General features: G+C 40.0%; 1 long non-coding RNA gene across 3 annotated transcripts in view; it reads right to left on the bottom strand.

Moving 5' to 3' along the window:
* Window positions 1–474: 474 nt before the first annotated feature.
* Window positions 475–25007, bottom strand: part of LOC138741190 (uncharacterized) — an 81992-nt gene continuing 57459 nt past the window's right edge. The window contains exons 3-5 of one of the 3 annotated variants that reach the window (XR_011343374.1): window positions 23232–23480; window positions 22432–22611; window positions 475–1462 (exon numbers count right to left, since the gene is read on the bottom strand). This is a non-coding gene — a long non-coding RNA (uncharacterized lncRNA). Of the gene's footprint in view, window positions 1463–22333; window positions 22612–23231; window positions 23481–23724; window positions 23850–25007 lie in introns of those variants that run through there. The other 2 variants (XR_011343375.1, XR_011343373.1) reach the window with 2 other exon arrangements.

Genomic DNA, 25007 nt, shown 5'->3' with positions numbered 1-25007 from the left:
ACCTATTAGCCATAACTTTAGCCACTATTTTATAATCTACATTTAACAATGATATAGGACGGTAAGAAGCTACCTGTAAAGGGTCTTTATCTTTTTTTGGTATAACTGTAATTATAGCATTAGAACAGGACTCAGGTAAATGAAAAGTATCATAAAGTTGTTGTATTACATTCTTAAATAAGGAAGATATATCAACATAAAAAGTCTTATAGAACTCAATAGAAAAACCATCTCCACCGGGCGCTTTTCCATTTGGCATATCTTTTATAGCCATTTCAATTTCATTATCCATAAAAGGTTTATCTAACTCCTGTCTATCTTCTTGAGTTAACTGTGGTAAATAAATATTTTTCAAAAAAGAGTCTATTGCATCTTCTTTTATCTCTTTACATTCAGTCAAATAAAGTTTTTTTATAAAAATTACAAAATTCATCATTAATTTATTTATTTCTAATAGCTGATATAATGCTAGATAACTGTTCTTTTTTTAATTGCCAAGCTAATACTTTATGGGCTTTCTCACCCCATTCATAAAATTTATTTTTTGAACGATTCAACAGACATTCAAATCGATATGACTGTAACTTATTATACTTCAACTTTAAATTAGTTAATTGGATCTTTTGAAATTCAGTAGCTTTCTTTTGAAATTCTTTTTCACAGATTGTTATTTTCTTCTCCAAATCCTCAGTTTCTCTAACTCTCTCTTTCTTCAATTTAGATGCATAACTGATAATTTGACCTCGTAAAAAAACTTTCATTGCATCCCACAAAACAAACTGATCAGAAACAGAATGAACATTATTAGCAATGAAATCCTCAATTTGTTTTTTCAAATAAACAATAAATTCTGGCTTTTGTAGTAACATAGTATTAAATCTCCATCTTAAAGTATGTTGTGTAACTTGAGAACTTTGATATTCCAATAATAACAATGAATGATCCAAGACTAACCTTGCCTTATAATCCACAGATATAACTTTATCCTGTAAATGTGCCGAAATTAAAAAATAATCAAGTCTTGAAAAAGAATTATGTCGAGAAGAATAAAAAGAAAAGTCTTTCTGTGTAGGATTAAATCTACGACAAATATCAACTAAATTCAAATCTTTCATCATATTAGCCATATGTATCGCCATCTTTGATTTCTTAATTACCTTTGGATACTTATCCAATAACGGTTCTAATACCATATTTAAATCCCCCCCAATCATCACATTGGAATTAGCTTATCCCAATAATAAAGATATTTCTGTAATAAAAGCAGAGTCTTCAACATTTGGGGCATAAACATCAAAAGTAGTCTTCCTCCATTTTTCTCCTCGTCTTGCAATTAAAACGGTAAATTCTTATGTACCAAAACCGCAACTCCTTTTGCCTTTGAATTAAATGAAGAATAGAAGACTTGTCCAACCCAATCCTGCTTAAGTTTCAAATGTTCTTTATCTGTCAAATGAGTTTCCTGTAAAAAGGCCACATCTACTTTAATTTTTTTTAAATAAGCAAGTACTTTCTTACGCTTTATAGGATTATTCAAACCCTGAATATTAAGAGAAGCAAACTTAAATTTCGACATATCTTTCAACAATTAGAAAAAAAACCCAACTCTTACCCCTTTACCCTCTCTTAATACAATCAAAAAAAAGAAAAAAAAAGAGAAAAAAAAGAATTTTTTTTTTTATAAAACAAAAAAAAACCCTTCACTCTTTAATCTGATAATACAAAAAAAAGAAAAGAAAAACCGGGTAGGAGGTTAAAAATATCTCCTCCCGTCTAAACCGCACAATGCGGTAACTCCCCAAAAAAAATGGGTGTGAGATAACTCACACGTAGCTGATGACTGCTGGAAAATACTGCCCATCCAGCCCCCTCTCCCAACCCCCATATCATATTAACATAATCATTATCTAAAACCATCTCCAGAATTTTCTTTTAATCAATTTAATCTCTACGGCCACCCTTATCTCCATCTCTTCTTAGGGATCATTTCCCTTCTTCCATCTCCAAATTTTTCTGAACAATTTTATCTCTCTTATCTCCCTTATCTCCATTTCTTCTTGAAAATCGACTCCCTTCTTCTGTCTCCACTCTCTTTGGAGACCGTGGTGGACTACGTCTTTCTTGAAATTGTGTAATTGACAAAGATTGAGCAAAATCCATAGCCTCCTTAGTATTATCAAAAAATTTGGGTTGATAACCATCTTGAAAAATCTTCAATACTGCTGGATATCTAAATGTTGCTTTATATCCTTTTCTCCATAACACTTGTTTCACAGAATTAAATTCACGCCGTTGAAACATAACTTCTTGATTCAAATCCGGATAAAAGAAAACACGATTATTTTCGACCATCAAGGGGGATCTTCTTTGTTGTGCATTTCTTATAGCCGTGCACAAAATTGTCTCTCTATCGCAATAATTTAAACAACGAACCAAAACCGATCTTGGATTTTGTCCTGAAAAAGACTTTCTTCTTAAAGCTCTATGGGCACGTTCCAAAATTAAACCGTCCGGGAACTTATCCCATCCTAACACCTGCGGGATCCATTCAGTAAAAAATTTTCTTGGATCCGGTCCTTCCATACCTTCTGGTAAACCACCAATTTTTATATTATTCCGTCTAGATTGATTTTCTAAATAATCAACCTTTTTCATCAGATTCTTATTCTGAATTTGTAAATCTTCAATTGTTTTATTTACTTCTTGCATTTGTTCCTGTACTATATCCATTTCATGATCAACATCTTCAAATTTTTCTTTCACTTCAAGCTTGACAGCTCCATAATCAGCCATCTGTTTAGTGATAGTTTCCGTCAAAACCTTAAGCTCAGTATTAGTTTGAACTACAACTCTGGATAATTGCGTCATTGTAAGATATATCTTGGTTTCAAAATTCTGAAAATACATATCCATTTGAGTAGATTCAACTACAATAGGCTCCTGCCGTTTCTGTTTCACTGAAGGATCTTCTATTTCTTCCCTCATTTTAACTTTAGCAGTTTTTCTTATAGTTTGGCTGCATGTAGAAACCCCTGCCACAGCCTCCTCAGCAGTATCTGGAGGTCTGTGGCTAGGGATATTCTTACCCCATATTTTATCAAATACTTCTTGTAAATCGGGTTTTAGTAAAGTCTCCTTTGTTAATAGTACATCTTGCAGCACTGGTGCTTTATCCAAGGTTAAATCTCCACTCCCTGTCGGATTTTCAGCAGACAGCGTCTCAGCTGGTTGTAGGAGTAAAGGTTCATTCATAATATTTACAGCTAGTGCTGATTCTCGCACATGCGCCCGGCTAGCCCTTTGTTCTAAGGGCTGCCGGGCGCCATCTTCAAAGAGTCCTACCGACAAAGAACTGGACTCCGCTGCCGAACCTCGGATCTCCTCGCACCAGTCCATCTCGCACTGTAGTCTGGCTTCCCGTGTGCAGGTAGGCTTGGAATCTTTAAGTCCTGGAAAATGTAGTTTCTTGACAATCTGTTGCCGTTTTTTTTTTACTTTTCTTCAACAACTGTACCATCGGGGATTAGCCTAGCACCTCTAACTATTTTTAAACTTTTAAAAAGTTTTAACGGGCATTCCTAGACAAAACAATAACAAAGAGTCGGGAGAGGACTGGAAGGCACGTCTGATCCTTATGCCATCTTGCCACGCCCCGACCATTGTTGTTTGACATGTACAGGTACTCACTGACTTAAGTCTGTGTTCCTTTCTGGATGACGGGTCATATTTTGGATCGGACGTATGTTATTAATTGACGCCCCGTGGTCCATAGGCTGGGTGTGGCCATCTTGATTCCTGTGCACATACACAAGTCTTTGGTAGCCACATATGCTGTGGATTCATGTACTGGAGATTGGTTGGCACATGTGCGAGAATTAAGCGCCCTAACGATATTGAATTTGTGCCTTTACCTCTCGCACATAAGCCAACTGAACTCCAAGATGCCAACCGAAGACTTATGCATGCACACAGGAATCAAGATGGCTGTGCCCAGCCTATGGACCCCAGGTCACTGTCTAACAAGGTAAATACGCACAATTTGGTTCTTAGATGCCATGTATCCCTGTTATAGTTTGCCAAATATAACATAAACCATGTAAATTTTATATTTTTTTCTTATATATTGGATCAGCAAGTTTACAAATGACACTAAGATTGGAGGCATTGTGGACAGCGAATGAGGTTTTCAAAGTTTGCAAAGGGATCTGGATCAGCTGGAAAAATGAGCTGAAAAATGACAGATGGAATTTAATGCAGACAAATGTGAGGTGTTGCATTTGGAAGGACAAACCAAGAAAGAAGAGAAAATGGTGGGGAATTGAGGAGTGTGATAGAACAGAGGGATCTAGGAATAAAGATATATAATGCCCTGAAAGTTGCATCACAGGTGGATAGGGTTGTAAAGAGAGCTTTTTGGCATATTGGCTTTCATAAATCAAAGTATCGAGTATAGGAGTTAAGATGTTATGGTAAAGTTGTATAAAACATTGGTGAGGTAAAATTTGGAATCTTGGGAGTAGTTTTGGTCACCTAACTACAGGAAAGATTTCAATAAGATAGAAAGAAAGCAGAGAAGATTTACCAGGGTGTGGCCTGGACTTCAGGAACTGAGTTATAGGGAAAGGTTATACATGTTGGAGCTTTATTCCCTGGGCGCAAAAGAATGGGGGAAGATTTGATAGAGATATTTAAAATTATGAGGGGGATAGACAGAGTAAATGTTGATAGGCTTTTTTTCCACCAAGGGTATGTGAGATACAAATCAGAGGACATGGGTTGAGTGAAAGGGGAGAAGTTTAGGGGGAAAATGAAGGGAAACTTCTTCACACCAGGAGTGGTGGGAGTGTGGAACAAGCATCTAGCTGAGCTGGTGAATGCGGGCTCAATTTTAACATTTAAGAATTTGGACAAGTACATGGATGGGAGAGGTATGGAAAGCGAGGAACTGAATGCAAGTCAGTGGGACTAAGCAAAAAAAAAATGTTCAGTACAGTCTAGAAGGGCAAAAGGTGGCTGTTTCTGTGCTGTAGTTTTCTATGGTTCTACCTGATTTCCAATAGTGTTCCAGGGAAACCAATGACAAGATTACCAGGATAAACAGGGATAGTGAAGAGCAATTTTTGGGTCAGTAACAATGAATGACTTCAGCTGTTTCTCCTGAAAGTTTCTTTTGGATTGATTTACCCTCATTCAAGGTGTCTCTCATCAGGAAAGTGGAATCTCATGATGTGCCTGGAAGCTAAAAGTTACAGTGCATCAACTATAACGATAAGGTCTGATAACTAAACACGTCTCTGGACTAACAAGCATCTTTAAGCAGAACAAATCAGGATCAGAATTTATTGTCAAGAAAATGTTAAATAATTTGCTCTTTTGCAGCAGCATTTATAGGTGCAACAATTAATATACTTTTTTATAAAATAAATACATTTGTGTAAAAGAAGAAAAAAAGTGAGCTAGTGCCATGGTTCATTCTCCATTCAGAAATCTAATGGTGAAGGGGAAGTAGCTGTCCTTGTACCATTGAATATTCATCAGGCTCCTTCCTAATGGTAGCAGTGAGAAGAGGGCATGGTCTGCGTGCTGAGGTCCTTGATGATAGAGGCTGCTTTCTTGAGACACTGCCTCTTGTAGATGCCCTTAATGGAGTGAAGACTAATGCCCATAATGGCCCTGGCCAAGTTTACAACTCTCTGTAGTCTTTTCCTGTCCTGTCCTATGCATTGGCACCTCCATACCAGACAGTGATGCTCTCCCTGGTACATCTATAGAAATCTGAAAAAGTCTTTGCTCACTTACCAAATCTCCTCAAATTCCCAATGAATTATAGCCATTGATGAGCCTTCTTCATGATTTCATCAACATGATGGCCCCAGGTTAAGTCTTCAGAGATGTTGACACCCAGGAATTTGAATTTCTTCACCTCTCCATTGCTTTCCCCTCAATGAGGACTTGTTTATGTTCTCCTGATTTGCCTTCCTGAAGTCCATAAGCTATCCCTTAGTTTTGCTAATGTTGAGTGGAAGTTTGTTGTTGTGACACCACTTAACTAGCTGATCTATCTAACTCCTGTATGCTTCCTCATTGATGTCTATGATTCTGGCAACGACTGTGGTGACATCGGTAAATTTATCGATGGCATTTGAATTGTGTCTAGCCACAAAATCATGGATGTAGAGAGAGTAGAGCAGAGGGCTAAGCATCCAGGTGTGCCTGCGTTGATGATCAGTGACGAGAAGACGTTGTTACCAATTTGCACTGACTGATCTTCTGATGAGGAAGTCAAGGACCCAGTGGCAGAGTGAGGTGCAGAGGCCCAGGTTTTGAAACTTGCTGACCAGTACATGAGGAGATGATGGAGTTGAAAGCTGAGCTGCAATCGATGAAAAGCAGCCTTATGTATGTCTTGTTTATGCTGAGGTTATCCAAGGCTGAGTGCAGAGCCAGTGAGATTTCATCTGCTGTGGAACGATTGTGGCAGTAAGTAAATTGCAATGGATCCAGGTCTTTACTTAGGTATGAGTTAATTCTGGGCATGACCAATCTCTCAAACCATTTCATCAGTTTCATGGCAGTAGTTGTGAGTCATTGAGGCAGCTCACCTTGCTCTTCTTGGGCTTTTGAAGCAGGTGGGAACCTCCAACTACAACAATGTAAAATGGTGGAAATGCATTTGATCTCATTTAAAGATAAGGATCTAAATGCACTTTTGAAATCTGGCTTTCTTTGGGTATGGGGAGTGAAACTCACATAACGTTGCTCTTATAATCTTACACAATTAAGCAATCTCAGCTGGTTTAGTATCTCTCCAGATTTCCATAATCTTCAGGTCCTGTGTCAGAAGGTGTACAGGTGCTGGACTTTCCTGAACAGTCAGAATTTGATGTATTTCCAAAGTGCAGATGCAGACACAATCACAGCTGGAGATGGCATTCAATCTATTCTCAAAATAATCCATTGCTAAAACCATGGGATGCACAGAATGGTCAGAGGTTCGAACTGTTCACATCATGTCTGCTCAGTACAAATTGATGTCAAAAGTTACACATGACTCACTGAGCAACAGAAATCAATTTTAAAGTGAAGCATACAAATCTGAAATATTTCTAGGTATTTCCTTTCTTTAAATTAATGCTTTTGATGCGAACTACTTAGAATGCCCATCTTGGAAATGGTCCTGAACATTTACTTTATGACCAGGGTGGGAGATCAAGAAAGGAAAAACCAGATGTAATATGACCAAGGTTGCTGGCAACACAAAAATCATGAGATAGAGAACTATAATAAGGTTGCAAATAAATTTTAATGTGATTTAGACAAGTTGTGTGAGTGGGAAAATATGGATGTGAGTTCACTGTGGCTGGATGTGAAGTTATCCACTGTGATAGGGGAATCAAGCATGCAGGACACAAGATAAATGGTGTGAGATTGGGAGTTGTCAAGAGAGTGAGTCCTTGGATCCCAGTCATTGAAAACATCCAGCTAAGCAGGTCAGGCATCATCGTTGGAGAGAGTGAACAGTCAAGATTTTAGGTCAGGACTCTTTTCTGACCCAAAAGGTGGATTGGCCTTTATTGAAGTGTTCTGAGTACAAGATCATGGACATCTTACCACAGTTAGATTGGGCCCTGGTTTTATTACATCTGTGGACTGTTTTTGGTCTCCTTAATGGAAATGATCTATTTGCTAGCAAAGAGTCACTAAAAGTTCCCCTGACTGATTCTTGCAATAGTAAGAAGGACGTGCAAAGACAGGTGGTGTCATCTGGAGTTTTAGGAATCATATGGGATCTCATTAAATTGTACAAATTCTAACAGAGGTTGTCAGGTAAGAAATGGGAGGATGCTGCATCTCACTGAACAGTTCAGAGGCAGGGATGCCAGTTTCTGGACTCACGAGAGAACTTTTGATACCTAGAGGATGATCATGTCTCATAGAAGGCAGTGGAAACCAAGTTAGTGAATACATCCATGTTTTCACATTGCTATTTGTGGGATCATGCTATGCAACTATTCTCAGTCATGTTTTCTACATTTCAGAAGTGATTTTTCAGTCTATGAAGTGTTTGGTCTTATTGTGACTGTTAGAGAAATGCATTAATCTATTATTTTTATTCACCTATTCCTCCTGTGCAGTTAACAGGTTGGGGTGGGAAAGCTTGGTCAAGCAGAATCCTCACTCATATGCAAAGTGGTGAACAGTGCCTTCTGTTGAATATCGGAGCCACATGCATCATTGCCAGGTTACACAGGGAGTCCCAACCTCACCCACAATGTAGCTGGTTTGAGTTATTTCCCTCAAAGATTGTGATAGCAATACTTCCCTATCTTGTCTCCACTGAAGAAGATAATAATAATGAATGTGACCATGGCAACAGTTACAGCCCACACATTGATGCTTCTTGTAGCATGGATACTCTCTCCTGAGGCCTGATTACATTGCCTCCTGGGGGAAAAAAAGATTGAAAGCCCAGGCTATTAGGGGAAGAAAAGTCTAGAGAATTCATTTCCACCTCTTGACCCTCCCAAGATACCATCTGTTCATATCGCGCTGTGACTGGAATTATACGATTGTATCCCGTGGAGGTAAACTTGACTGCTTGCCTCTCCTCCGCTTGTAATAGGGATCATGAATAGGGGGCAACCCTAAAGAATCTTTAAGAAATGATCTTTTCCAAGCATCTCAGGCACCTGTTTCTCAAGAACTGCACAATGCACCAGATCATGTTCTTTATAAAACTCCATGGAAGAGATGGAAGGATGTGGCTCTGAAGGACAGGAATAAGAGTCTACAGTAATTCTAGGTGAAAGGAGAGAACGCATTTGCTCAGTGACTGATCGGCCCCTGATTGGATTACAGCCACATTTAGAATGAGTCGGAACTGAAAAACAAATTATAATATAGCATTGATTTCTGAGACCAAGTGCATGAAATTCATTTCTGGTCACCAGCACCATCCAGGGCCAAGAGTGTCACCTGCTAATTCTGGATGTTCAGTCCAGGGGGACCTTTTGTACCTATTCAAGGGATGAGGTGTCACTGGCAGTTATTCCCCATTGAAGTTCTGATGGGGGGTCTTGGACCACAGATGCTGCCTGACATGCTGAGTTTTTCCAAAATTTTAAGATTTTATTTTGGATTTCTAACACCTGCAATTTTAAATTTTTATTTATTGACCATTTCTCATTGACCTAGAATTGCTGGAACATTTCATAGTGCAGAGAAGATTTGGCTGCACTGTAAATCCAGATTCCCTTACAAACCAGACCAGATATCATGTACAGTATTACATTTATATGTACTATTATGTGACAACAAAAAGAACCTTGAACTTTGAGGTAATGATTGCAGATTCACGTCTCACACTTCCGGATCATTAGTGCAAACCCCTTGATTATTTATCCAGTAAACTAGGTTCTATCTATCCAGATAATTTCAGATTTATTGCATCATGAAGGAAGTTGGAGAAATGTTAAATTAACTTTTATTGAATCTACCACATTTAATTGCATAATAATGCTGACATATTGCGTTAGTTCAAATGACCTAAAAAAATTATTTAAATTTAGACAAACAGTAACAGACCATTTCGGCCCATGAGTCTGTGCTCCCCAGTTTACAACCAATTAACCTATAGCCCCATTACATTTTGAACGATGGGAGGAAACCAGAGCCCCCAGGAACAACCCACATGGGGAGAACTCCTTACAGACAGCAAAGGATTCAAGCCTCGGTCCTGATCACAGGTGCTACACCAATTGTGTCACTGATTTTCAATTGAACGCAACATCTGATGCCTCTTGTATCAGTGTCTTACAATAGTCGGCCAACATTGATGTATTCCAGTTGCCCTGATACTGCTTTTTCATGGTCGCAAATGTCCCGGTGAAACCTCTCACCATGTTCGTCAATTACTGCACTACAATCAACAGGGAAGAAGCCCAAGTGCGAATGCAGAAAATGAATTCTCAATGATATGCTGCATTTCATGGTTGAAGAAGACTTAAAATATGATAGGACGTCACAAAAATAGATCATATCTAAAAAATGGTACATGATAGGAACATATTAAGATGAATTTTGTGATCAGCAGGCCAAAATGCATAAAATACACCCATAAAATGTAAAGGAGGCAAAATCTTTGTTGTTCAGTGTATCCATGGAATCTATTGCCAGGAATTGAGTATGACCATAGCCTATAATTTCTCACACAAATGTAGCAGCCAAATTCAGGATGCAGTGAAAACATCAAAAGTGCTTCAAAGTAATGTTCTATTGGCATTGCTATTGTCTGCTGTGAAAACATCTGCAGATGCTGCAAATCTGAAATAAAATCTGAAATGCAGGAAGTACTCAGAAGCATTATCAAATATGCTTCTCTCATCACGGATGCTGCATGACCTACTGAGTACTACCAGCATCCAAGGTAGAGAGCTGGGAATCCTTTCTTGAAAGGGTGATGGAAGCAAAAAATTCCAATTACAATACAGTTTGATCAAACCACGACATTGTTAATTCTGTGTAAAAGCACCATAATTTGGAAGTCACTTCCCAACCAGTGAAACACCTGCAGCTTGTGATTAGTAGTTTATAATGAGAGCGAGTAAATGGTTGGTGCTTTGTACAGTAAAAGTCCTAAAATCCATCTGATTTGGGATTGGATTGGTTTAGATTTTCTGATGTTTCAGATTCTCGGGCAGTACTTTTAAAATTCAAATTTAAGAAGGAAGATGAACAGATAAATTTTGATAGTTCATTCATTAGCAAATATAGCATTTTTTATTAATCAAAATGAGTCGTTTTAAAGAAAAATAAAGTCAACACTTGACAAAAGTGTCAACATAATTTTTTTTACTACTGAAAGACTGTGTAATGTTTGAAACTATGTTTAAAAATGAACAGTAATTTTAATTTTAATTTAGGCATACACAGTAAACAGTGTTGTGTTAACCATGCTGCCCTTGTAAAAGAAAAAATACAGTATATAAATTAATTTATTTGTGATAAGATTATCTATATGAAGCGTAGTCACTTCTTGTCGCTGTGCATCTGTAGCACTTATGCATGCACACATGAAACCATGCACACAAAAGCCTGCTAAATTTTAAAAGTTTGAGAGTCCAGATTCTCGGGATGTCCTGATTTTTGGCATTCAGATTTTTGGTATTATATTCAAGGAAGATACCTCCTATCAGGAGTTTGAATCTTTGGAACAGCTTGGTGTCAAAGATTAAATTCAATTTTTTTGTTCAATATATAGGCATGCTTCAACTTACATCCAGGTTCTGTTCTGGCCACCGATCATATCTCGAAATGGGCATATGTCAGAAAAGCACCGTATCCATGTTATCGTTCATCAAATGCAACATGGCGGCCACTAAGGTGAGCTCTCGCGAGTGGTTAGCCACCAGCCAGCTCTCGCATGAGGTTGGCCACCACTGCCAACCTCTCGCAAGAGGCATTACTTTCAATAGATAGGACTTTCACCCGTAAATACGTACATTTTATATATTTTTTAAAAAATTGCAGTCGTATGTACAGATGGCCATAAGTCGCATAGGTGGTAAGTTGGAGAATACCTGTATGTTACAATTTCTAATGGTTTCTTGCATGTTAAACTTAATATATGGTTATTTGTTATTCTTATTTAATTGTTCAAAATGAATTAGTGTATTCTGTAAACATTCATACTCGATATTCTCATTAGGAAATTAATAATTAATAAGATTTGTTTTCAATGAACACAGATTGATCAGTTCAGAACTGGTCATTGAAGATGTAAGCAATTTAATCCAATCAATCAATAGCTCTGTGGCTCCTGTCAATCAAAACTTCTTACAGGTATTAGAGTAATTCTTGTGTACCTCATTTCTACCCTTCATTGTTCCCACAATGAATTGACAGGCATGAATTCAATAGTGGGAAGTTTACATTAACTTCCATTTATTCCTTTAAACAGGCTAGTTATCTGCAAGCATTAGAAATAGTTTCAAGTGCAACATTGCTTGGTTAAACTATAAAACAGCAACCTGAATTTACATAGCATCTCTAATAGTGGAAACATCATAAGAAACTTCCCATTGTCACTGAGCCAAGAATCAATGGTAGAAGAGGCCTGGTAAAGGGACGGATTTCAAAAGGAGGAAGAGATCAGTGGAGGTTCAGGGAGGGAATTCAGGGAGTTGGGATTTTGTTTATATAGCAGGAAGGAACCAGTCCTTGAACCTGGAGGGTCGTGTTTTCAAGCTCGTGCACCTTCTGCCCAATGGAAGGGAGTAGAAAAGAATATGACAAGGGTCGGATGGATCTGTTAATGTTCCAGCAGCTTTCATAAGGTGGTGGGAGGTAATAAACAGAATTGATGGAGGGAGGTACATTTGTGTGATGGCCTAAATGCCGACCGATTATTGGCAGGGTTTGAACAGGTCTCTAACAGTCAGCACAGGTACTTTTGTACATTAGCAAAAATCTGATATGCAGATTTTTTTGTTTAGCAGATATCTATTAGTTCATTTGCTAATTCATTAGATTCATTTGGTTGTAAAAATCAGCGAAGCAATCCTGTGTTCCAAGGCGGTGCAGAGCAGTGGTAAATTATCATTATATCTCTATGCTGTCCTATCTGTATAACTTTAAGCAGAGAAGAGGAGAAATGCTTAGGATGTGTAATGCAAACACAATCCAAACTTGATCCAAGCACAACCATAGACTCTGACATATTTATGTGATTCAGTAATTTATTTCACACCAACCTAATCCTTTCCATCCTGCCTGATCCCAGGTATACAACACACATTCTGCACACTCCTGATCCTGTAACACCCTTCATAACCCATAACAAGAGACTTGTTTATCAACTGGTGCACCTAATGACAACAGCCTAAGTATTGGCACATTTCTGGATCGAGAGCTATATCAAGTCTAAGCCTAACAATTGCAGCTAGATCAGGTCACGTAGGTGAACTCTTCATGAGGTACCTCTCCCCTCTTCTCAGCTGATACCTCTGAAATGCTCCAGTGCCCTTGAGTTCCTCAGCTTCTTCCCCTGACCTCTTCTGGTGTTACTGGCACCCAATTATAATTGGGATTTTAATTGCAAGATTGAATCAGTCACTTGATAGAGAAGCACGAGATGGTAGTGGAGAAAGTGTAGAGGTGATTCATGGCATATTGCCAGTGACAGAGTGTTAGTTGCGAGAGAGATTTGAATGGACCAAAGTTGTTTTCCCTGCAACAGAGGAGGCTTTGCACAAAATGAAAGCAGACCTTGGCATGTTGAACAGAAAGTTTCTATTGTCCCTGGTAGAGCGGCTGATGACTAAAGAGACTTGGTTTGAAGTGATCCACTGTGAAAACATCTGCAGATGCTGCAAATCTGAAATAAAATCTGAAATGCAGGAAGTACTCAGAAGCATTATCAACCGAAAGCTATGCTTCTCTCATCACAGATGCTGCATGACCTACTGAGTACTACCAGCATTCAAGGTAGAGACCTGGGAATCCTTTCTTGAAAGGGTGATGGAAGCAAAAAATTCCAATTACATTTAATTAACCTGGGTGCGAGCATTTGATGAGCAACACATATTGAACGACAGACCATGATCGGAAAAGTGGGATTAGGATGAATGTATCTTTCTTGGTTGTGAGCAGGTTGGGCAAAAGGGCTCTTTTTGTAGAATAAATTATCCAGATTCTATAAATAGCAATAATAGGTTAAAGAACGATAGAGCATTATAGCACAGAAAACAGACTAGTCAGCCCTTAAATCTGTGCCAAATTTATTTTTCTGCCTCATCCCACTTACCTGCACCCAGTCCATAGCTCTCCAGATCCCTCCCATTCATGTACCAGTCCAAAATGTTAAAAATTGAGCCCGCATCACCGCTTCAGCAGGCAGCTCATACCACATACCTACTACTCTCTGTGTGATGAAATTCCTCCTAATGTTCCCCCTAAACCTTTCCCCTTTCACCATCTGGTTTGTATCTCAGCTAACCTCAATGGAAAAAGCCTACTTGCGTTGACTTTATGTATACCACACATAATTTTGTATACATCTATTAAATCGCCCCTCATTCTTCTATGATTGAGGGAATAAAGTCCAAACCTATTTAACCTTTCCCTGCAACTGATTTTCTGAAGTCCTGGCAACATCTGTGTAAATTTTCTCTGCTCTCTTTCAATCTTATTGATATCTTTCCTGCAGTTAGGTGATGAACATTGCACACAATACTCCAAATTTGGCCTCACCAGTATCTTATACAACTTTACCACAACATCCCAACTCCTATACTAAATACTTTGATTTATGAAGGCAAATATGCCAAAAACTCTCTTTACAACTCTATTGACCTGTGACGCCACATTCAGTGAATTATGTATCGGATGTTCTACTACACTCCTCAGTGCCCTACCATTTGCCGTGTGTTTCTGACCTTGGTTTGTCCTTCCAAAATGCAACACCTCACACTAGTCTGGTCTGCATTAAATTCCATATGACATTTTTTAGTTCATTTTTCCAGCTGGTCCAGATCCTTGTGCAAGCTTTGGAAGCCTCCTTTGCTGTTCACAACACTTCCAATTATCTTCAAAAATGAGCTGATAAATTATGGCATAATAAATCATTCAGAAATGGCTCCCTATAATAACTAACACCTGACAGACAATGTCATTGCATTTGATAAGGCACAAAAGAAATGCTGGAATTGAGCAACCAATAAGAAGTTGGAAGGATGAGGAAGGACCAGCTATTAATATTAGTGCTAAAACCCTAGCATTGTAACGCTTGATTTCTTTGAGCAAGAGACAGGATGATATAGAAATACCAAAAAAATTAACAAGGTTTTTTTATGAATTAAGAAGCATATTACCTACCTAGAACCATAGAACCCTACAGCACAGAAAATAGGCCATTCGCCCCTTCTAGTTTGTGCCATAATGTTAATCCACTCATCACATTGACTTGCACCCAGTCCATAATTCTCCAGGCCTCTCCCATCTATGTATCTATCCAATTTATTCTTAAAACCTAAGAGTGAGCCTGCATTTACCTCGCCAGATGGCAGCTCATTCCACACTGCCACCACCCTTTGAGTGAAGAGGTTCCCCCTAATGATCCCCCTAAACCTTTCCCCTTTTACCCTAAAGCTTTGTAGTTATCTCTCCTATCTATGTAGAAAGAGCCTACTTGCATGTACTCAGTCATTACCACTTATAATTTTGTAAACCTCTATCAAATTTCCCCTCATTTTTCTATGTTCCAAAGAATAAATTCCTAACCTGTTTAATCTTTCCCTATAAGTCAACTTCTGAAGACCTGGCAACATCCTAGTAAAGCTTCTCTGCACTCTTTCAATCCTTCCTGTAGTTAGGTGACAGGAACTGCACACAATCACCCTAATTTGGCCTCACCAATGTCATAATAACATCTCAACTCATAGACTCAATACTTTGTGTTATGACTCTGGGTTCCTTGAGACGCTTCTTAAATAACTTAGAGATTCATGATGCAAATAACAGAAGAGATTTTACTTATTGATGTCTTCCACCATCTCAGGAAAGTGTTCACACATTCAGATACATATACATACGCCCCACAGAGGTGCACGACGGTTACTACAGTGAAAATGGTGTATTATTACGTGGTTACAAAATAGTTCACATTATCCTGACTATTTATCTCTCCTCCTCAAGATAAAGAAAAAAAGTGTTCTTTATCACTTTCTTTCCAGTGCAACTTAAGTAGCTGAAATTATACATTAGTTTATTTACACGACCATTTTTAAATAGTTTTTATTGATATCACACTGGCGGCAGTATGTTGCTTTGTCATCTTGTGGATTTGGCAGTGACTGTTGGGCTCTGTGTTGCTGGTACACGTGTAGGTGACTTGGCTTGTGGTGCTTTACCTGACAACTGCTGTGTTGATGTTTCGGTATTAGTGGTTGTGGTCTCTTCATTTGATACATCACTTGATATTGGTGTTGCAGGTTTTGCTGGGATTAAAGCTTTCTGCTTTATCACATCTTGTGTCGGCTGGATATGAATTCTGTTCCTCCTCAGCTGATTGCCAGAGTCTGTCTCGACAATGTATGATCTTGATGTCTCAACTTCTCTGATGACCTTTGCTGGGGTCCATCTTTTCAACATCAACTCTTGCTGCCCTCTCAAAAGTTTTGGCAATGTTTGTTATAACGCTGACATCCTTCTTCTTGTGCGTCAGCCTGTCTTCTTCTGGTTTCCTCCTGGTCTTCTGGGGGATGTATTTTACTTGGTAGAATTGTTTTATATCTCTTGCCGGGGACTTAATGTCAGTCCTTAAAGGTATTGCTCGTAATGATAGAAGAGCTAGGTACGGGTCTTCTTTTGTTTCACAACATTTAACTAGTGTGCGTTCACAGTTTGCACTTGTCTTTCAATGAACCCATGACCTTTGGGTTAGTATGGAATGATATAGTGATAACAAACCCATACTTTGCAGCCATCTTTCTGAATGCTTGTGACGTGAACTGTGTTCCATTGTCACATATTACTTGCTCTGGTATTCCTTGTTCAACAAGGAGCGCTCATTTCTGAAGTGATAGTTGATGCTCTCAGGTCTTTCACCCTTTTGATAAATGGAAACTTAGAGTAGTAACAGGCTACAATTAAATACCAGTCTTGATTTTTGGTGAATAAGTCTGCTTCCACTGTGTGCCATGGCCTGGCAGGTACTTCTTGGAAATCATTTCATCTTTTTTATGGTATGTTTCTGTACTTTTGGTATATTTGACATGTAACCACCATACTTTCAATGTCTTTGCATATACCAGTCCAGTACACGCTGACTTAGCTCCGAGTTGACATTTCTCCATTCCCATGTGAGCTTCAGGTATTTTCTGGAGAATCTCCTTCTACATTTTTTCAGGTATAATCAGTCTTGATCCAGCCAGCAGAACACCATTCTCCAGTGATATGTCATCTCTGATAGACCAATACTGACATATTGAAGGCTGTATCTGCTTTATCCTCTCTGGCCATCCTAGTATTACTTGTTGAGAAAGCATTTGCAACACGTCATCCTTACTGGTTTCTTCTCTGACCTGGCTTAATTTATTACTGGTCACACTGTGAGATGATGTATCTTGATCCCCATGTCTTCCATTTCATATTTTTCATTCGGGGAAAGTCGTGACAAGGTATCAGCAAGCACCATATCTTTGTCTGGTATCTATTTTAAGTCAAAGTCGTAATAGAAGTAATCTCTGCAGTCTAGCTGGTGCCTTGTTTAGGTTCTCTGGATGTGTTCCAGTTGGTGATGATCTCTTTCTACTATAAACTTTCTTCCATACAAAAACTATGAAACTTCTCACATCTGTATACAAGCACTAACAGCTCTCTCAATATTGGCATTTTTGGTCTCTGCTGTTGTTAGTGCTTTTGAGGCAAAAGCTATTGGTTTTTCTTCTTGTATTAATGCTGCACAAAGGCTCTGTTAGATGCATCTACTTGCAGAGTGAGGGCTTTTTCTCTATCATAGTATCTCAACTCCACTTCTCTGCATATTATTTCTTTGCAATGGTCAAAACTTCTCTGATATGAAGGTGACCACTGAAATTCCACATCTTCCTTCAACAGCTCTCTGATATTTGCTGTGTAGTCTGATATATGTGATATGAAGGAACTCATATACTGGACCAACCCAGAGAAACATCTGAGTTCCTTTTTGCCCTTTGGATGCTCCATCTCGGCAATGGCTTAAACCTTCTCTGGGCTTGGCTTTACCCCATCAGGAGTGTACACCATTCCGAAGATTTGGCATTCATTCTCTTTTATAATACATTTGTCTGCATTAAGTTTAATTCCAGCTCCTCTTGTTCTCTTCTTTCCCTTTGTATTTCAGTGACTTAATATCAATTGTATGGCTTTATTCTTGTTCTCTTATACCGCTACCACTGTGTTATGTCTCTGTGTTCCTTAGGAGGCTTCTTACATAAGATTCAAGATTCAAATAACAAAAGAGATTTTATTTATTGATGTCTTCCACCATCTCAGGAAAGTGTTCACACATTCAGATACATATACATACATATGCACCCCACTGTATATTTACTACAGTGAGAAAGGTATATTCATACACAGGTATAAAATAGTTCACATTATCCTGATTATATAATGCTTTGATTTATGAAGACCAAGATATTAAAAGATTTCTGTACAACCCTGACTACCACTTTCAGAGAATTATGTATCTGAATTCCCAGATCCCTTTGTTCCTCCATACTCCTCAGTGCCCTATAATTTACTGTGTATGTCCTAACTTGGTTTGTCCTTCCAAAATGCAACACCTCATACTTGTCTGTATTAAATTCCATCTGCCATTTTGTAGCTCATTTTTCCAGCTGGTCTAACTACCTCTGCAAGTTTTGAAAACCTTCCTCACTGTCCACAACGACTCCAGTTTTAGTGTCATCAGCAAACTTGCTGATCCAATTTACCACATTATCAACCAGATCATTGATATAGACAACAAACAACAATGGTCCAAGCAATGATCCCTGAGGCACATCACTAATCACAGGCCTCCAGTCTGAGAAGCAATCCACTTCCACTCTCGGTCTTCTCCCATTCAGCTAAATTTAAATTCAGTTTAAATTTATCCATGGATATCTAGTGTCTGAACCTTCTGAACTAACCTCCCATGTGGGACTTTGTCAATGGCTTTACTGATGTCCATATAGTCAACATCCACAGCCATTCCTTCATCTACGTTCTTAGAAACCTCCTCGAAAAATTCTGTAAGATTCATTAAACACAACCTGACATGCACAAAGCCATGGTGACTATCCTTAATCAGCCCTTGGCTGCCCAAATACTTGTATATCTGATCTCTCAGAACACCCTCGAATAATTTACCTACTACTGAGGTTAGGCTCACTGGCCTGTAATTTCCTGGTTTAATTTTGGAACCTTTTTTAAACAACGAACAACATGAGCAACACTCCAATCCTCTGGCACTTCACCCGTGGCTAAGGACATTTTAAATATTTCTTCCAGGGCCCCTGTAATTTCTACACTCATCTCCCTCAAGGTCTGAGGGAATATCATGTCAGGCCCAAGGGATTTATCTCCATTTATTTGCTGTAAGGCAGAAAGCATCTCTTCCTCTTTAATCTCTATATGTTCCATGACACTACTTCCTTCCTTAGTTAATTTCCTGAGTAAATACTGATGCAAAAAAAAAAACTGTTTAAGATCTCCTCCATCTCGTAAGGCTCCGCAAAACCACTCTAATCTTCTATGAGACCAATTTTGTTCCTTACTATCCTTTACTCCTAAAAAGTCCACGTCAGCTGCAGGCTCGTTTGTGGCTGACAAGTCCGATGCGGGACAGGCAGACACGATTGCAGCGGTTGCAGGGGAAAATTGGTGGGTTGGGGTTGGGTGTTGGGTTTTTCCTCCTTTGCCTTTTGTCAGTGAGGTGGGCTCTGCGGTCTTCTTCAAAGGAGGTTGCTGCCCGCCAAACTGTGAGGCGCCAAGATGCACGGTTTGAGGCGTTATCAGCCCACTGGCGGTGGTCAATGTGGCAGGCACCAAGAGATTTCTTTAGGCAGTCCTTGTACCTTTTCTTTGGTGCACCTCTGTCACGGTGGCCAGTGGAGAGCTCGCCATATAACACGATCTTGGGAAGGCGATGGTCCTCCATTCTGGAGACGTGACCCATCCAGCGCAGCTGGATCTTCAGCAGCGTGGACTCGATGCTGTCGACCTCTGCCATCTCGAGTACTTCGACGTTAGGGGTGTAAGCGCTCCAATGGATGTTGAGGATGGAGCGGAGACAACTCTGGTGGAAGCGTTCTAGGAGCCGTAGGTGGTGCCGGTAGAGGACCCATGATTCGGAGCCGAACAGGAGTGTGGGTATGACAACGGCTCTGTATACGCTTATCTTTGTGAGGTTTTTCAGTTGGTTGTTTTTCCAGACTCTTTTGTGTAGTCTTCCAAAGGCGCTATTTGCCTTGGCGAGTCTGTTGTCTATCTCATTGTCGATCCTTGCATCTGATGAAATGGTGCAGCCGAGATAGGTAAACTGGTTGACCGTTTTGAGTTTTGTGTGCCCAATGGAGATGTGGGGGGGCTGGTAGTCATGGTGGGGAGCTGGCTGATGGAGGACCTCAGTTTTCTTCAGGCTGACTTCCAGGCCAAACATTTTGGCAGTTTCCGCAAAGCAGGACGTCAAGCGCTGAAGAGCTGGCTCTGAATGGGCATGATGCTGAACCAAGCCATGAAAGACCCCAACAATGAAGACGCTGTTTACATCCGGTACCGCACGGATGGCAGTCTCTTCAATCTGAGGCGCCTGCAAGCTCACACCAAGACACAAGAGAAACTTGTCCGTGAACTACTCTTTGCAGACGATGCCACTTTAGTTGCCCATTCAGAGCCAGCTCTTCAGCGCTTGACGTCCTGCTTTGTGGAAACTGCCAGAATGTTTGGCCTGGAAGTCAGCCTGAAGAAAACTGAGGTCCTCCATCAGCCAGCTCCCCACCATGACTACCAGCCCCCCCACATCTCCATCGGGCACACAAAACTCAAAACGGTCAACCAGTTTACCTATCTCGGCTGCACCATTTCATCAGATGCAAGGATCGACAATGAGATAGACAACAGACTCGCCAAGGCAAATAGCGCCTTTGGAAGACTACACAAAAGAGTCTGGAAAAACAACCAACTGAAAAACCTCACAAAGATAAGCGTATACAGAGCCGTTGTCATACCCACACTCCTGTTCGGCTCCAAATCATGGGTCCTCTACCGGCACCACCTACGGCTCCTAGAACGCTTCCACCAGCGTTGTCTCCGCTCCATCCTCAACATCCATTGGAGCTCTTACATCCCTAACGTCGAAGTACTCGAGATGGCAGAGGTCGACAGCATCGAGTCCACGCTGCTGAAGATCCAGCTGCGCTGGATGGGTCACGTCTCCAGAATGGAGGACCATCGCCTTCCCAAGATCGTGTTATATGGCGAGCTCTCCACTGGCCACCGTGACAGAGGTGCACCAAAGAAAAGGTACAAGGACTGCCTAAAGAAATCTCTTGGTGCCTGCCACATTGACCACCGCCAGTGGGCTGATAACGCCTCAAACCGTGCATCTTGGCGCCTCACAGTTTGGCGGGCAGCAACCTCCTTTGAAGAAGACCGCAGAGCCCACCTCACTGACAAAAGGCAAAGGAGGAAAAACCCAACACCCAACCCCAACCAACCAATTTTCCCCTGCAACCGCTGCAATCGTGTCTGCCTGTCCCGCATCGGACTTGTCAGCCACAAACGAGCCTGCAGCTGACGTGGACTTTTTTACCCCCTCCATAAATCTTCGTCCGCGAAGCCAAGCCAAAGAAAAAACTTATAGAAACCCTTTGGGTTTACCTTCACAAAGAACCTCATGTCTTATTTTTGCCTTCATGATTTCCTTCTTAAGTACTTTCTTACATTATCTATACTCTTCTAGTATCTCACTTGCACCTTGTTGACTATAGCTGCTATATACCTCTCTTTTCTTAACCAGTTTGCCAATATCCCTTGAAAACCAATATTCCCTATGCCTGGTAACTTTGCCTTTAATCCTGACAGGAACATGCATATTCTACACTCCCAAATTTTTCCTTTGAGGGTTTTTCATTCACTAAACACATCCTTGACATAAAACAACTTATCACAATGCACTCTTCCTAGATCCTTTCCCATTTCCACAAAATAGGCCTTTCTACAATTTAGAATCTCAACTCGAGGTCTAAACCTTTCCTTATCCATAATTAACTTTAATGACATTATGGTCACTGAACCAAAAATGTTCATTTACACATGCTTTCCTAATAGGAGATCAAGTATTGCATCCTCCCTCGTTGGTACCTCTATATATTGATTTAGACAACTTTCCTGAACACATTTGACCCACTCTAAGCCATCCAGCTTTTTTACAGTATGGGAGTCTCAATTAATATGTGGAAAGTTAAAATCTCTTACTATCACATCTTTCTGTTTCTTACATTGGTCTCTATCTCTCTACAGATTTGTTCCTCCAATTCTCTCTAACTATTGGGCAGAATATAATACAACCCTATCAGTGTGGTTACACTTTTCCAGTTCCTCAGCTCCACCCATATGGTCTCTGTAGATGAGCCCTCTGGGCTGTCTAGTCTAAGCACAGCTGTGATATTTTTCCTGACAAGCAATGTCACTCTTCTCCTTTCAACCCTCCCCCTCTATCCCGTCTCAAACATAGGAACCCCAGAACATTGAGCTGCCAGTCCTGCCCCTCCCGCAACCAAGTCCCACTAATAGCAATAATGTCATAATCCCAAGCCCCAATCTCGTCTGCCTTTCTGACAATACTCCTTGCATTGAAATAAATACACCTGAGAATATTTCTATCACGTACAAACCTTTGATTACCTGCGATATTCGTTAAGTGTTTCACAAGCTCCACAATACACTGTGGGCAGTGGAAGTGTGAAATGTTTGAGGAGTTGCCAAGGATCCTGTGGCTAATGTGCCAATTAATGGTTACATCTCGATAGATGTAATGTTTTGAGAAAGGTGATGTTTTTGAAACCTCTAATCCCACCACTGCATCTGTGGAATTTAAAGTTAGGTAATTAAATAAGCTAATAAAAATTGAGTATCAGTAATACTGGAAATGAACATACTTAAAAGCTGCAAAAATCCATCTGGTTCACTAACTCTCTTCAGGGAAGAGAATCTACCAACCTTCCCTGCATATATATATATATATATATATATATATATATATTCAGCAAAAGTTCTGACTCTTAACTGCCCTCCAAAATGTTCTAGCAAACTATTTGGTCCAAAGGCAATTAGGATAGGGCAAGAATTGTTGACCTTTGCAGCTTGCCCATATCCCATGTATTAATTTAACAAACAAATCAATGAGATAGTTTTGGCTTTTGAAAAGAATCAGAGACTGAAGGCCAGAAGATAAAAAAAAATTAACATACTGAAGTATCCTTAGGCTAATCCTTATCCAAGATTCTCATTCAGCTGCCCAGAACTATCAACATCAAGAGTTCAGCAAAGCTAATCTGCCTATACTTTCCTCAGCTTCACTCTTACACAGCAGCAAAGAGCAAAAGCAAAGATGGCACTTTCAATAATTATTTTGCAAAAGGCATTTTATTAAAAGGATTTGCACCTCTGTGATCCTCCCTTTATTACTATAGTAACATAAGTACCTTCATTTCCTAATGTGATTGGCAATAGTCCATCAAATCTCTATAGGTGCGCTGTGGGAAGTATGCTGACCAATTGCACCGCAGCCTGGTTTGGAAACTTAAATGCAGAAGGTTGCAGAATGTAGCGAAGATGGCCAGGTCCATCATGGGCGCTGACCTCCCATCCATCGAAGATGTCAACACAAGGTGCTGTCGCAAGAGATCAGCCAACGTTGTAAAGGATCTCCATCACCCTCTTCTCACTGCTTCCTTAAGGCAGAAGGTAAAGATTTATGTACAGCACCTCTACTTTGAAGAACAGTTTTTAATCTAACAGCCAACAGGCTTGTAAACCATCTTGACCCGAATCAAAGACTACTCCGGGACTTCCAAAACATTGTCTACACTATTTTTCTTGCACTCACAGCAACTGTCATTTATCCATTTATATATATCTCTTTTTCTATCTTGGCATAGTATTGTATGAATTATATTATTGCAGTATATTATGTACCTGTTTGGTGGCAGCAGGTAAGGGTTTTGGTGCATCTGTACATTGTACTTATGTACAGGGCAAGGAATTCTCAACTCATATCACTAGGATGCCGATCATCTTAAACCATTGTTGGCTTGGCAGTGCTGAGAGGAATGAAACACAAAAGTCTTCAGAGGTTTTGATTGCAGTAAAATCACAGAAATTCTGGAGGAACTCAGCATGTCACATTCCGTTAATATGAGGTAAAGATAGGTAACAAACATTTCCGGCCTGAGTCCTTCTTCAAGGTATAAGCATAAAGCAGGCAGGTGCATGAATTTAAAGAACGGGCTGGTGGAGTAGTACAGACCAACAGTCAAAAGGTTTGATTCGCTATGAAGAGGAGGAAAGGAGAGAGGAAACATGAGAATTAATTGAGGAATGTTGGGTTTGACTTTCTGAACGCAGAGCTGAGGTAAAGGAGATGGAGGAAAAAGGGAAAAGAGAGAGAGCTAGAGGAAAAGAGACACAGGGGTAGATGGTGTAGGGCCAACGGAAACCAGAAGCCAATGTTAATGCTATCCAGGGGTTGGTGGGCACCCAGATGGAATATGAGGTGTTCCTCTAATTTGTGGGTCGAGCCTTTTCATGGAAGTTAAGCATTGGTCACATTAGTGCAGGATTATGGTTACAGATTTGTCAAGGCCGATGAAAGTTCAAGGCTTTGTCCATCAAACAAGTCGCTTTAGCATTAAAAAATGTGTTGACCTCTCAGAAAATGCATGTCTGTCAGTAGAACAGATCCTTGGAATGTTTGAGATGAACAAAAAGATATAACTGCTCTATGCCAATGAATAGCAGCTGGATAGACAGAGTGCAAAGTGACTCCAACCTCTCTTCCTGCAGGTGTTAAGTTGACAGCAGCCATAAATTTATTTCCCACAGTGATGTTGAAAGCACTGGGAGTGATTTTGCTGGCATTACTCAAAGTACAATGTGTCCACCTGCATTCTGCAGGTGAGTGATGCACTGCTGTAGAAGTTGGCAGCTTCATCCATTCTGTCTGCAATGCACAGATAGATTTATGCTGTCGCCGATTTCACCAGAATCCTGTGACAGGTTACAGCCACATAAAAATATGGGGACCGTTGTTTAATCTAATGGTGTCCATCAGCAGAAGCCTACGATTGCCTTCGTGCGCAGACACATTTGTTATTTGACGAATGCCAAATTCTCAAGGTCGGCCTGCAATGTAGCCAAGTCCCATCACCCTGTAGAATTGGATGGATGGAATCTCCCAGTTAACACAGGAGAGGGGAGGG

Source organism: Narcine bancroftii, chromosome 8 (assembly GCF_036971445.1).
Source record: "Narcine bancroftii isolate sNarBan1 chromosome 8, sNarBan1.hap1, whole genome shotgun sequence".
Lineage (NCBI taxonomy): Eukaryota > Metazoa > Chordata > Chondrichthyes > Torpediniformes > Narcinidae > Narcine > Narcine bancroftii.
The sequence above is the reverse complement of the archived record's forward strand: the minus strand, read 5'-3'. Positions and strand labels throughout refer to the sequence as shown.